Source organism: Oreochromis aureus, linkage group 14 (assembly GCF_013358895.1).
Source record: "Oreochromis aureus strain Israel breed Guangdong linkage group 14, ZZ_aureus, whole genome shotgun sequence".
In the NCBI taxonomy this organism is placed as follows: Eukaryota; Metazoa; Chordata; class Actinopteri; order Cichliformes; family Cichlidae; genus Oreochromis; species Oreochromis aureus.
This window is the reverse complement of record NC_052955.1, coordinates 25,401,730-25,413,471: the sequence shown is the minus strand read 5'-3', so window position 1 is coordinate 25,413,471 and position 11,742 is coordinate 25,401,730. Positions and strand designations below refer to the sequence as shown.

General features: G+C 39.8%; 1 long non-coding RNA gene across 2 annotated transcripts; it reads left to right on the top strand.

Moving 5' to 3' along the window:
• Window positions 1–8,376: 8,376 nt before the first annotated feature.
• LOC120443602 lies at window positions 8,377–9,396 on the top strand. 2 transcript variants are annotated; one of them, XR_005615518.1, is made up of 3 exons: window positions 8,377–8,578; window positions 9,128–9,221; window positions 9,302–9,396. It is a non-coding gene; the product is annotated as an uncharacterized LOC120443602 (long non-coding RNA). The 2 variants fall into 2 exon arrangements; XR_005615519.1 differs by lacking the exon at window positions 8,377–8,578 and adding an exon at window positions 8,774–9,028.
• Window positions 9,397–11,742: the final 2,346 nt, after the last annotated feature.

Below are 11,742 nucleotides of genomic sequence, written 5' to 3'. Positions count from 1 at the left end.
TAGTCAGGATGGGGATTTGGGAGACACAGAATGTACACTTGTCAACAAAGGTGCCACCCATCACCGTTTTACACGAAATATAATATGATAGGTGCACGGCCTCATATTGGGTGGTTTTCCCTTAGTGGGTGCTCTTTGGGGTGAGTGTCCAGACAGTTACTAACCCTTGTCTGCCACCAGCTCTACCTAAGGTATGCTTTGTGAGATAGTCCATCAAGAAAAAAAAAAGAGAGGCAACTTTAAAAAAGGCTATAGGTGAAAGTCTGCAGATGCTCTTCGTTACAGCAATAAGCATCTTGCATTTTCACATCATTAAAGAGGACATGAAAAGTTGCATATATAAAGGCTAATTTACATCATGGAGCCCTGCTCTTAAAAACAGACATAGATGTAACTGGATTTAAGAAAAAAGTGCTTAAAAAATGTTTTAAAAACATGTTTAGTGCCATCTTCTGTCAGTATGGAACGTGCATAACTGTTTCTTAGCAAAGACGATGGGGAGTCTCCTTCACTCACATTTGAGATTCGCTTTTCATCACTTCTAATATGAAGTAATCCAGTCCAGTGAGATGATGTGAGAAAAAAAAGGTGTCCAGAAAGTATGGCATCTTTTCCTCAGAGCTGCGTTTTTGTTTTTTTTTGTTTTTTCATCGCACTCTTTGACCTATTTTTCCTGTGGACATACTGCTGATGGGATTCCCAGTGCCGGTTGTGCTAGAATGAAACTTAGATAACTACACGACACCACAAACATAACTATGTACTAAACTGTTTGGATGTGCTTGGGCAAAGAATATATTTTATTGCATAAAATAGCACTGCTCACATCAGCTGGTTGTGTTGCTGGGTACAGCTGCAACGGAAGAAAAGGGAATTTCTGACTCCAGCTTGTCGGTTCAGATAAACAACCTGTCACCTGACTCAAACAGGCTGTCCTCCACACTGTCCTCAAGTGCTTTACAAACCCAAACATTACAGTTAACAGGTGGATGTTTCTGTTTGAGTTCAGCTAGCCAAACACCGTAGAGCTGCTTACTGCTAAAGAGACAGAGAGTTAAAGAGGACAGTATGTCCTTGCTTTCTTAGCATAAATCTCATTGTTGCAGCTAGGGGCAGCACAAAATTGATCTCCTCAAACAGTTTTAGTTTTCCTTATTTTCCTCTGAGTTATTGATTCTATCACCAATTAGCTAGCATAAACTAATGTACATCTATTAGCCGCAACCAACCAACCAACCACATGACGTCACAGTCCGTACTGACAGAAGACGTTTTGAGAACAGGGCTCCATGATGTAAATTAGGCATTATATTGTATGTGTAGCATTTCCTCTTTAAGTCTAGTCTAACTCTAGTAACTGACAACCTGTCTCTTTTGGGTTGTCCGACCATGAATTAATTAATGAACATGGGAGCTCGCTTGAGCCTTGTCGCAGGCATATCCTGCTTTTTTAAACATCTAGTTTTCTTGGAGTCATACATAATCAAATGGCAGTGGTGACAAAGAATCTGTGGGATTTCACGAGTGAGGGATGAACAGAAAGACACTATCATTTGTTTTTTATGCCCTCTGACTTCCTGTGTTCTCTGTGTGTCTGTGTTTATGTATTTATGTGTCTGCCCCATTAAACGGGCACTTACAGTACCAGTGATGTCCATAAGGCCTGTGAATGAGCTCTCTATCTTGAATGTTGATTTGCTGGAACTGGGTAGTATGCAGTTGTCACTTATTACACAGAAGTCCGCCCAGTAGAGCATGTCTGGCTGGCTCCAGAAGATCAACTTGTCATTTCTCTCAAAATGGAGAATGTGAAGATAAGACAGGAAAAGGGGTTTGGAGGAATAAGTGGAAGAGGAAGAAAATAGAATATTCCATGCCTCATTCAGCTGTACAGTAGCTGGACTATATCCCTCCAAACAAAAGGAGTAATGTGTCCAATGCTAAGCCAGAGGCATGAAAATAAACTCAGAAGTACTGCATGAGAGTAGAGACTTTGTAAAAAGAAGAGTAATTGACAACAAAGACTGAATGCAACATATGATCTAACCCATAGCAGGTCCAACCTCAGATGAACAAAACCACATCATGTTACACAGTTTCATTACCGATTTCGTAAAAACTAGGCCAAAATGTAGAAGCCGTGAGTGAAAAACCATGTAAACCCCAAGAGTCAATAGCCTGTAGAATCACCTTTAGCAGAAATAACTTGAAGTAATTGTTTTCTCTATGACTTGTTTAAGGTTCTCAAATAGTTGTGGAGGCCCATTGTTCTCTACAACATTGCTTCAGTTCATTGACGTTTGCAGGTATTTGTTTATGCACAGCTCCCCCTGTAGTATTTCAGGTTGAGGTCTGGACTTTGACTGGGCCATTGTTTTCTTTTACATTCTGTTGTATATTTGCTGATGTGCAAATCTGTTGCATGATCCCAAATTGGGCCAAGCTTTATCTGTGGGACACAGGCTCACATTTGACTCCAGAATACTCCGGTAAATAGACATGGTTTGCTTAAGAACTTCAAGGTGCCCAGCTCCTGTGGCTGTAAAACAAGCCCAAATCATTATCCGTCTACCACCATACTTGACAGTGGGTACGAGGTGTTTGTGCTGATGTGCTGAGTTTGTTTTTTTGCTAAATGTAGCACTGTGCTTCATGGCTAAACATCTGCACGTTGGTCTTGTGTCTTACGGTTTATTCAGCTACCATGTTCTTTTTAGAGAGGCTTTCTCCCAGAAACACTTGTAAAAAAGCCATACTTGCACAGTCTTTTTCTAATTTTACTATCATGAACTTTAACATTTCACAACTTTAACTGAGGTCAGAGTCTGAGATTTAGCTATTGGGTGTTTTGCAGTTTCTCAGAGCGCTGTAGCATCATGGCTCAGTGTATCATGTCATGTTTTATAGGTCATCAAAAGTTGGATTTAAACAACCTGCTAAGGATTAGAGTGTTTTTAATATGTCTTAATACATAAAACCTTAGAATTTAAAGAGGGTATACTTTCTTTTTACAATGACTGTGCATATCTGTTTAATCAGAAGTGACAACAATGGATATTATTGCTGATACTTCTGTTATGGCTTAGAAACAGATATGTGGATAAAAAGAACACCAAAACTGAGTCATATGTCATAGTCATCATCCACAGACCCTGCCCTAAGGTGGAAGCTTAGGAAATAACAATGCTGAATAATGTTCTGACTCAGCACTGAAACCTAACGTAAAGGGCAAATGCCATATTACAACTGTGAATTACTTGTTACTCAGTTGATCAGGCTACAAACTAATGGTATTACAAGGGGATTATTAAGAGATAGATTCATTTTTTATACTGCGATATCCCAAGGCATAATTACATCATTTTAAGGTCACCAATGAAAATCAATTTTTTCTACCTCGCTAACATTTCCATATTTTGTTCCATGTTGTATGCTGGAAGGCATATCAGGAGTGAAACAAGCAGCCGTTGTGTCTGAGCAGTAGTGGACCACCGTTTCAAGAAGAGTCAATGTTTTATAAAAGAATAAACCGAATCAAATACCACAGCATTATGAAAATTAATTTCCATTATCTTTATCGCCCATAATTCATGGTCATTATTTGATTCTTGACATGATTTTGATTTTTGACTGAAAAAAAAATTCTAAATGCTTTTAAGATTTGACATCACGTACATGTTCACATTATTGTTTATCTGGCATCATGTCATTTAAGACAGTGCACTGAAATGGGATTATGTCAAATTTCAGCTAGTACACTCCCTCACACCCAGAGAATAAAAATATAGTCAGTACACACAATTAGTATTGTACTGCATGCTGACACAATACTCCTACTAATGTAGCTAAAAAATAATGTCACGTATACCAAATTCAATGAATCCAGTCTAACTAATCTTACCTTCTTCCTTTCTATTGACTCTGAACTCTTCATGGGTGCAGTACAGGTATGTACAGTGAATGTAAATTTGGGGTTTAGCGAGGTAAGTTCAGGGCTTACCCTGTGATTTCAGGCATATGCACATGGCTCACTTCTTACATGGGTACATCACAAGGTTAACTCATGCTGCATAGGTATTGTTAAAGTTAAGAGATCATCATGTGCAAAATCACATCAGTCCAAATGCATTAGTTATAAGTAAGATGCTTCATAGTTTTAAAGATTGTCTCAAAAATTATTGATTTGTAGGAGCAACTTTAGGCTACTCCTTTACCCCCACTGGCTGTCAGCAGTTTTAGAGCAGAATTATTGTTTGTTAAGGTCTTAAAATTGCAATACAATCCTATAACAGAGCACTAAAACTGTGCTGACGCTATATAAAATTTGCAAGCAAGCCTCCTTACTGCTTTTAATTATTATTTTTTTATGTTTGTGCTTTACTTGCTGTCAGACCATTTAATACAAGCAGAGTTGCAGCTTAAAAACTAAGATTAAAATTGCCTCATATGCTACTGGACTATCTGCAACAATGAACACAATGCAACAGTTATTATTATAGTTAATTATAGATATGAACCTTAGCAATATGCTAGCAATATTGGCTATTAACCTACACTGTCCACATTTTTCCCAGCTTTACTTCCTGGCTTTAAACACACTTTATTAGTGTGGTGTTTTTACATTCAAAGCACTTAAAAACCACAAGCATTGTTGTAATTACTCTTTACATCTTAGTTTACACTTTGCTGTGTTGTCTGAAGAAGCTGGATTACTTATAGTTAGCCCGCAATTATAGCACCTGGATTTACTATTATTAACTTTAAGCAGCTTTCTTTAACATGAAAAGCAAAAAATGTCTCTTTTGTAAATAATTTTCCTGTGATGCTTGTTGTGTTTTCTGTAAGGTTATTATGTCAATATATTCTTAATATTATTTCAGTTTTTTGCACTTATCTTTACCACTTAGCCTCTACAACAACAAGTCTGAATATGAATAGTTTGGGTCAGAATTTGCAGCTTTATTAATTTTTTTGTTTCTCAGAGTGGTTTCACTCTAGATTGTTCACAATTCCTCCAACAGTCCTGGTTTGAGCAAATGCATTACACAATGATCAAAATGATCCGTCTGCAAACGGATTGATTTATCCGTGGAGGTGCTGTCCTCCCTCTGCAGCATCACCATTTTCCCCACGTGCATCAATCATGCTTATGTCCCATAATGCAATCAAAAGCTTAATGGCAAACACAGCCCAGTGGCACAATGCTGATGCAAGACATTTTTCTTGCTGGCATAAGTGGACACATAAATAAACGAGTTAGGATAATCAGGGGATAGAGATGGTTGTAGCTCGGGGAACATGTGTGCGTGTGTGCGCGTCTGTGCATCTGTCTGCAACATCAGGCAATTATCGATCACATTCACAGTTGCAAGATCGTGTCGGGCAACCTGCTGGCTAGTTTGACAGGCGTCCTTGTCAGCCTAATTCCTCTTGTGCCGCTTGTTTTTCCTTCTTTTCTTTTCCCTCACGAGGGTGCAGTACCCTAGAGAGATGTTCATGTGACAGGTGTCCCAGCTGATAGGGAAAGTGCAAAGACAAAGCTAAAATGGGAAGTCACCTGCTTCTGTGGCTCCTTCTGTAATATGTTGCCAGTGAGCAATGTAAGAAATTCTTGCGAAAATAAACAAACATTATACTTGTTCATTCATTAAGGTCAACAGCTGGGTGTGAGGAATCCTAAAAATAACTAGATGAGCAGCAATTTGCCACAGTGAAGGTGAAGTAATCATTATTCAGAACGCAAAGGCTCTTTATTATAGGGATACACTGCAATGATGCAAGGCAGCCTTGCATGAAATTGAAGAACTGACATAGTGTTTTCATCTCCTTTTTTATTTGTCAGCTTTGCACAGTTCGATAACAACTTGAGGCAGTCACTCGCTCAAGTCGAGTGACACTGTGTTGTTGTTTTCCTTTTTCTCTCATGCTCAACTCATTCCTTATCATCACACTGAATGGGGCAGCTGATTGAAGAATACTTTAGCGACACCTAAAAACTCTTGTGTCTGCTTTTGGATGGTTGAATCCCTGTGACTGAGTGAGAGAGACCTTCCTTTGACATGCTACAATAATATGTCCACAAGAATGGGTGATAAGGGGGTTTTGGGAAGGGACTGTCAGCAAAAATGAATATCAGCAGGACACAACACTGGCAACGGTTCAGTGGTTCACAACATTCTGGCAGTTATTCACAGTGACAACTTTTCAAACACTGCTTTGCCTGATTTTCTCTGTAAAATAATGCATTTGTCCAGAAATAAATAAATAAATAAATAAATAAATAAAAACATCTACCTGGGTTATGAATAGTGAGTGCATCCCAGTCTTGTGTCAAAAATATTGTTCTGGTTGTTAGATTCATTTGGTTGTCAGTGTCCCAAATCATAGTGTCTACACATATAAAATAGATATTGAGATACCATTTACGAAATGCTTTAATATTTGTATTAATCTGTGAAAAGCGCTTCAACCTCTAATACTGTTACTTCGGGGTGGCTGTAGCTCAGAAGGTAGAGCAGGTCATTTGTTAATCGGAAGGTTGATGCGATTGGTTTCTCCATGCAGTCTGCATGCCAGAGTATTCTTTACGGTGGCCCTAAGAGGCCAAACGGACTGCAACTTAAGAATACACCAGCAATAAGAAAAACGCTGCATAAGCACACAAAACACAACGGAAATAGGAAAAAACAGATTTCCAAAAGCACAAGAGAAGTGTTTCTGGGGAGACAATAACCCGACGGACCAGTTGCAGGAACCAAAATACGCTAAGAATTGCGCCTGAAGACACTTAAAAGAAGTGGAGGATCTATCGGTTTTGTGAGGAAAGAAAAGATGAGAGGTAAGTGTTTTAGCCTGACTATTAGCCTAAAAATCCATCATCAGTATTATATGAATCATGATAAAACACACCTGGCATGTTTTGGGTTCCTGCAACTGGTCCGTCGGGTTATTGTCTCCCCAGAAACACTTCCCTTGTGTCTATTTCTGTTTTCTTTTTTCCTATTGCCGTTGTCGTTTTTCCTATTTCTTTGTGTGCTTTTGCAGCATTTTTTTTATTGCTGGTGTTTTCTTACGTTGCAGTCCGTTTGCCCTCTCAGGGCCACCGTAACTCTTTGGCAAGATGCTGATTGCCAAGTTGCTCTCCAATGTGTTTATTGTTAGTGTGAACATTAGATAGAAAGCATTTAGATATAGAACAAAATGCTTGTATATATCAGGCAAGTTGTATAAACCTATGATACAAATTAAGCTTCTAGCGCCTAAACATTCTGAATGGATACCCTTTTAAGAAAAATAACTTTCTGAAGATTACTAAAGTTTTGTTCAGTGTTCACTTTCAAGAGTCAAGTGCAAGTCTCTACTCTGTTGGGTATGTGTGAAGTTCAGTGACTTCATTATTAAGGTTTGGCTACTTTGTTCACAAACTTGCAGGAAAGTTCCTTTCCCAGTCTGCAACAGACCTTTAATGTCATCAAGAGAGTGGTTTTGGCAGTGATGCACAGGAGGTGTTATTGATTTGACAGACTCCAGCCTGTAGCATGTGTTTGAAGTCCTTTCTAGTGACCTGCAGTGTTTACTCTCTGTACTGTAAGGGCATTTTACTGACAAAATAAATTCTTTATTTGGCAAAAAAGAACACCTGTCTTTTAGGGATTCAGGCATTCTCCTTGGATTCAGAGTTTTGCTAAAAAACTCCAAAGTAAAAATAACGTGGTAAAGAATTACTTAGAAATAACTAACAGAGTAACTTTAGCTTTAGTGATTTATAGTTTTGTAGCTATTTCAAGCTGATTTGTCTGTGTTCAGGTTGTGATCTGATGACCTGTGCTACTACTCTAATTTTTAGTGCTCTTTGTGGAATTATCCAGCTTATTCAACAAAAAGCAGATGTTATGATAGCTATTATGGCTGAGTTTTAACCCCTAGACCAGGAGTGGGGAACTCCAGGCCTCGAGGGCCGGTGTCCTGAAACTTTTCCATGTGTCCCTGTTGCACCACACCTGAATAAAATTAGTAGGTCATTAGCAAGAGCATAGAGCTTGACTGCATGCTGAACTGCAAACCCCAAACCCTACTCAAGTAAATTTAAGTAAATGTAAGTGTTAAGAAAAATTTACTTCTAAAAGTACTTTCATTGCACCATGTTCATTCACTCATGAGCTGCTGTAGCATGAATCAAATGGCTGAATTGACAGTTCAGCATGCAGGAAAGTTCTATGCTCTTGCTAATGACCTACTAATTTTATTCAGGTGTGGTGCAACAGGGACACATGGAAAAGTTTCAGGACACCAGCCCTCGAGGACTGGAGTTTGAGACCCCTGGTCTAGGCGCTCAACGCTTTCTCTCCCTCTTTTGCTCCCTGTCTCGTCTCTTTCCTTACCTCTGCACTGAGGTGGAGGTAGGCAATTCCCTCCTTGGGCTCTGCCTGCTGGTGGAAATTTTCTGCTGTACAGCTGACACACCTATTCCTCATCAGGCATTCCAGATTAAGTCAGAAGTTTCATCTGGATTCGTGGGTTCCAACTTGGAAAGTCCCAGCAGCCCCATCAACCCCGAGTTAAGATAGCAGCAGTGAATGTAACAAGTAGTAAAACTATAAAACTTTTAATCTGTCCTCATACTTCTGTGTATTTGTGATTTGCTAAATAGGTCAATAACAGAACACTGATCAGGCTCTATCCATAAACGTGCTGCATCAGTGTTCTTAGGTGCAAAACTCAAGTGTAATGCTGTAATGCTAGTGACATCTGAATGGCTCCACCTTGCTAAAAAGCTAAACAAATCCTGTTTTACCTCACTTTTCTCACTTACCTACTAGAGCGCTAACTCAGGAGTGATGTCACTCCTAAGTTGTGACCTCTGACTTCCGAGGCAACTGGAACATGGCTTTAAAAACCAGTTCAACCTTTAAGATTCAGGACTCTCCTGTTGTTGTGGTGGTTTTGATATTCAGCCTCTCCAATACCAGCAGCCTCGCAAGAAACCTTTGATGATGCCACTTCTCTCTGCTTCTTAGTAACCTTGCTTGTAAGCTGAAGGGCCTTCTCCCTGTGGAAATTGTTTAGCTGCAATCCTGAGCTGGTCCATTGCTGCAAAGGAGAAAGTTGTGTTTTCATTTATCTGCAGACTCACCTGCCTGCTCACCCAACACCATCTTCTTATCTCCTGGGAAACTCTGGCCAGCTGCTTTCTCAGCTGCCAGTTTCACCTGGAAGTCCAAGTAAGAATCCAATTCAATCCAAATTTCTAAGTCTTCAGTATTTCACTGGCAACGAGGATTAACCTACTTCTCCCTTACAGAAGTCTCCTCCTGGTCTGTGAACTGAAGCTCTCCTGTGGCTCTCTGTTGCAAATTCCGGTTGTTTAATCCCAAACTCCTGAAAAATAAATCTTTTAAAATGACACACTGTGTATGTTGGGTCATGCTTCCACTTGAGTCACGAGTCCACAGCTTTAATTATCTTCATTGTTTATGCCATAATTTCAGTGAGTGAATCTAATTAGCAGCATCACAGTAAATTTAAATTGTCTACTACACTTCATGTTTTCTAACATTGGCCATGAACACCACAGCTTGCTCCGCGCCGGTCAAGTGCATCGCTGTAAACTTCATCACAGTACCGCAAAGTAACCAGTTCAACTTGCATTAAACTGTACAACAAACCATAGCACAGTATTTTCATGCAAATTAAAATTTCTGCTTTATAAAATTTGACTTGCTAAACACTCCTTACCTTTGAAAGTAATCTTTCATCTTCCTCTCCTTTCTTTTTTTCCCCTCAATCTCTGAAAGATTGTGCTAATTTATGACACATTAGTGCAGGTTTTTTCCTCTTCCTGGGACATACAGCAACTGTATATTAGCTAGCAGACACAAATTGTGCAGAAACAGTCTGTGTGTTTGGCTGTGTTTGTTGAGCTCTTTTAACATTCAATCAGGTCCCACACCTCCAGACTCACAAACAGCTTCTTCCCCTGGGCTATTTGGACTGTCAACAAACACTATCCCCCCACACCCCACCCCTGCCCAAGCACATCACCAATCTGAGCCACAGTCTGAATAACCCTCATCACTTAGGCCACTTGCATACGGACTATATTCACTTAGGCCTTTGCACTATTTCTAAGCACTTTGTTCTCCATTATGTTCTTTTCTATTGTTCCTCTAGTTTCTATGTATTCCTATTGATTGTATATATTTCTCCTCTTTGTTATTTATTCCTGCTGTCTTACTATTTATATTTTATTCCTGCACAGTTGGTGTGGAGCACCCATATTTTCGTTGTACATGTACAATGACAATAAAGGCCTATTTTGTTCTATTCTATTCTATTACAATGGCACGCTACTTTGAGTTTTCTATACATGCTCTCTTTTATCCATTTTCCACTTTCTTCCTCCTTTCTCTTTTTTGTAAAATGTGACAAACTGCAACAATATAAATCTCGAAGTAGCCCTAATCAAATATAACATTCAGTGAACAAGCATTATTTCTCATAACAAGTTAGCAAAGAAATGCTAATATATATTCGCTAGCACTGGATTTACAAATGATTCATAGCCACACAGCAGAACAAGTAACTGAGTATGCTTGCATTATATATGCAGCACAAATCAAATAGTAAGGTTATAATACACCATGGAAACTGGCACGTGTGGGCCAAGGTTTCACTTCTAACTGCGCCCTTGTACTGAACTAGCTGGGCATATTTCCCAAGTACCAACTATGCCCAAGAGGGGCGGCAAACCATACAAAACAAATGAATATTAACACATTCAAACTATACCAACACAGCAGGTCATCATCTTAATACTGAGCTAGTGGTAGAAGCACAGCCCACCAAAAATTAATACATTTGACATAATAGGCTTTAAATTGACCATCAGGTTTAAATACTCCTTATTTGATGGTGTCAAAACACGATCCAAGATGGAAGCCCCAGCTAAAGCGAATAGACCATGAACCAGCTGCATAATGGGCCATCGTATTCAGACTTCTCCCCCAACCTGGTTCTGGGAAACTAAACTAAAGGTAACCAACACTGAAAACAGTACTGCTGGTAACTCACACTTGGCCTGTACTTAATAAACAAAGCTATAGCAGCAATAATGGAATGAAGCCCTTGCTGATGGAGATCAGGTAGGAGGAGAGAACAAGAAGAGGCCAGTTGCCGACTCATGCGCCACCTGCTCTGGATTTATATTCCTGCTGTGATTCTTTTTCACCCATTCAGCACTTGGAATGAATCAGAGGAGAGAGACAAAGAGGCAGAGAGAACAGTTTAATAAGGATGGCAACAAAGCACCACAAAACTATGAGAGGACTAATGTCCTTGTCATGAAACGCTGTGTGGCAGGCAGGAGTAGGACCCAAGGTGCAGACACTCAGACTCGAAGGATGAACTCAAAACTCAGCTTTATTGCTGGCAGGGGGGAAGCATACAAAACTAAACTGGGAAATATAAACTTACATTTGACGGGGAGGCACACAAGGAAACACACAGCTTGAGGGACGACGCGACACAGACTCAGAGAAACACAGGGTTTAAATACACTGGGAAGTAACGAGGGGAATGAGACACAGAAGGAGGGCACAGCTGGGAGAAATCAGGACTGACGAGACAGGGAAGCAAAGCAGGACACCTTCACATAAGACACGGACCTTCAAAATAAAACAGGAAACACACACACGCAAGGACACAGACTCCGAGACGCGGGCTTCACACAGGGACCTGACCACA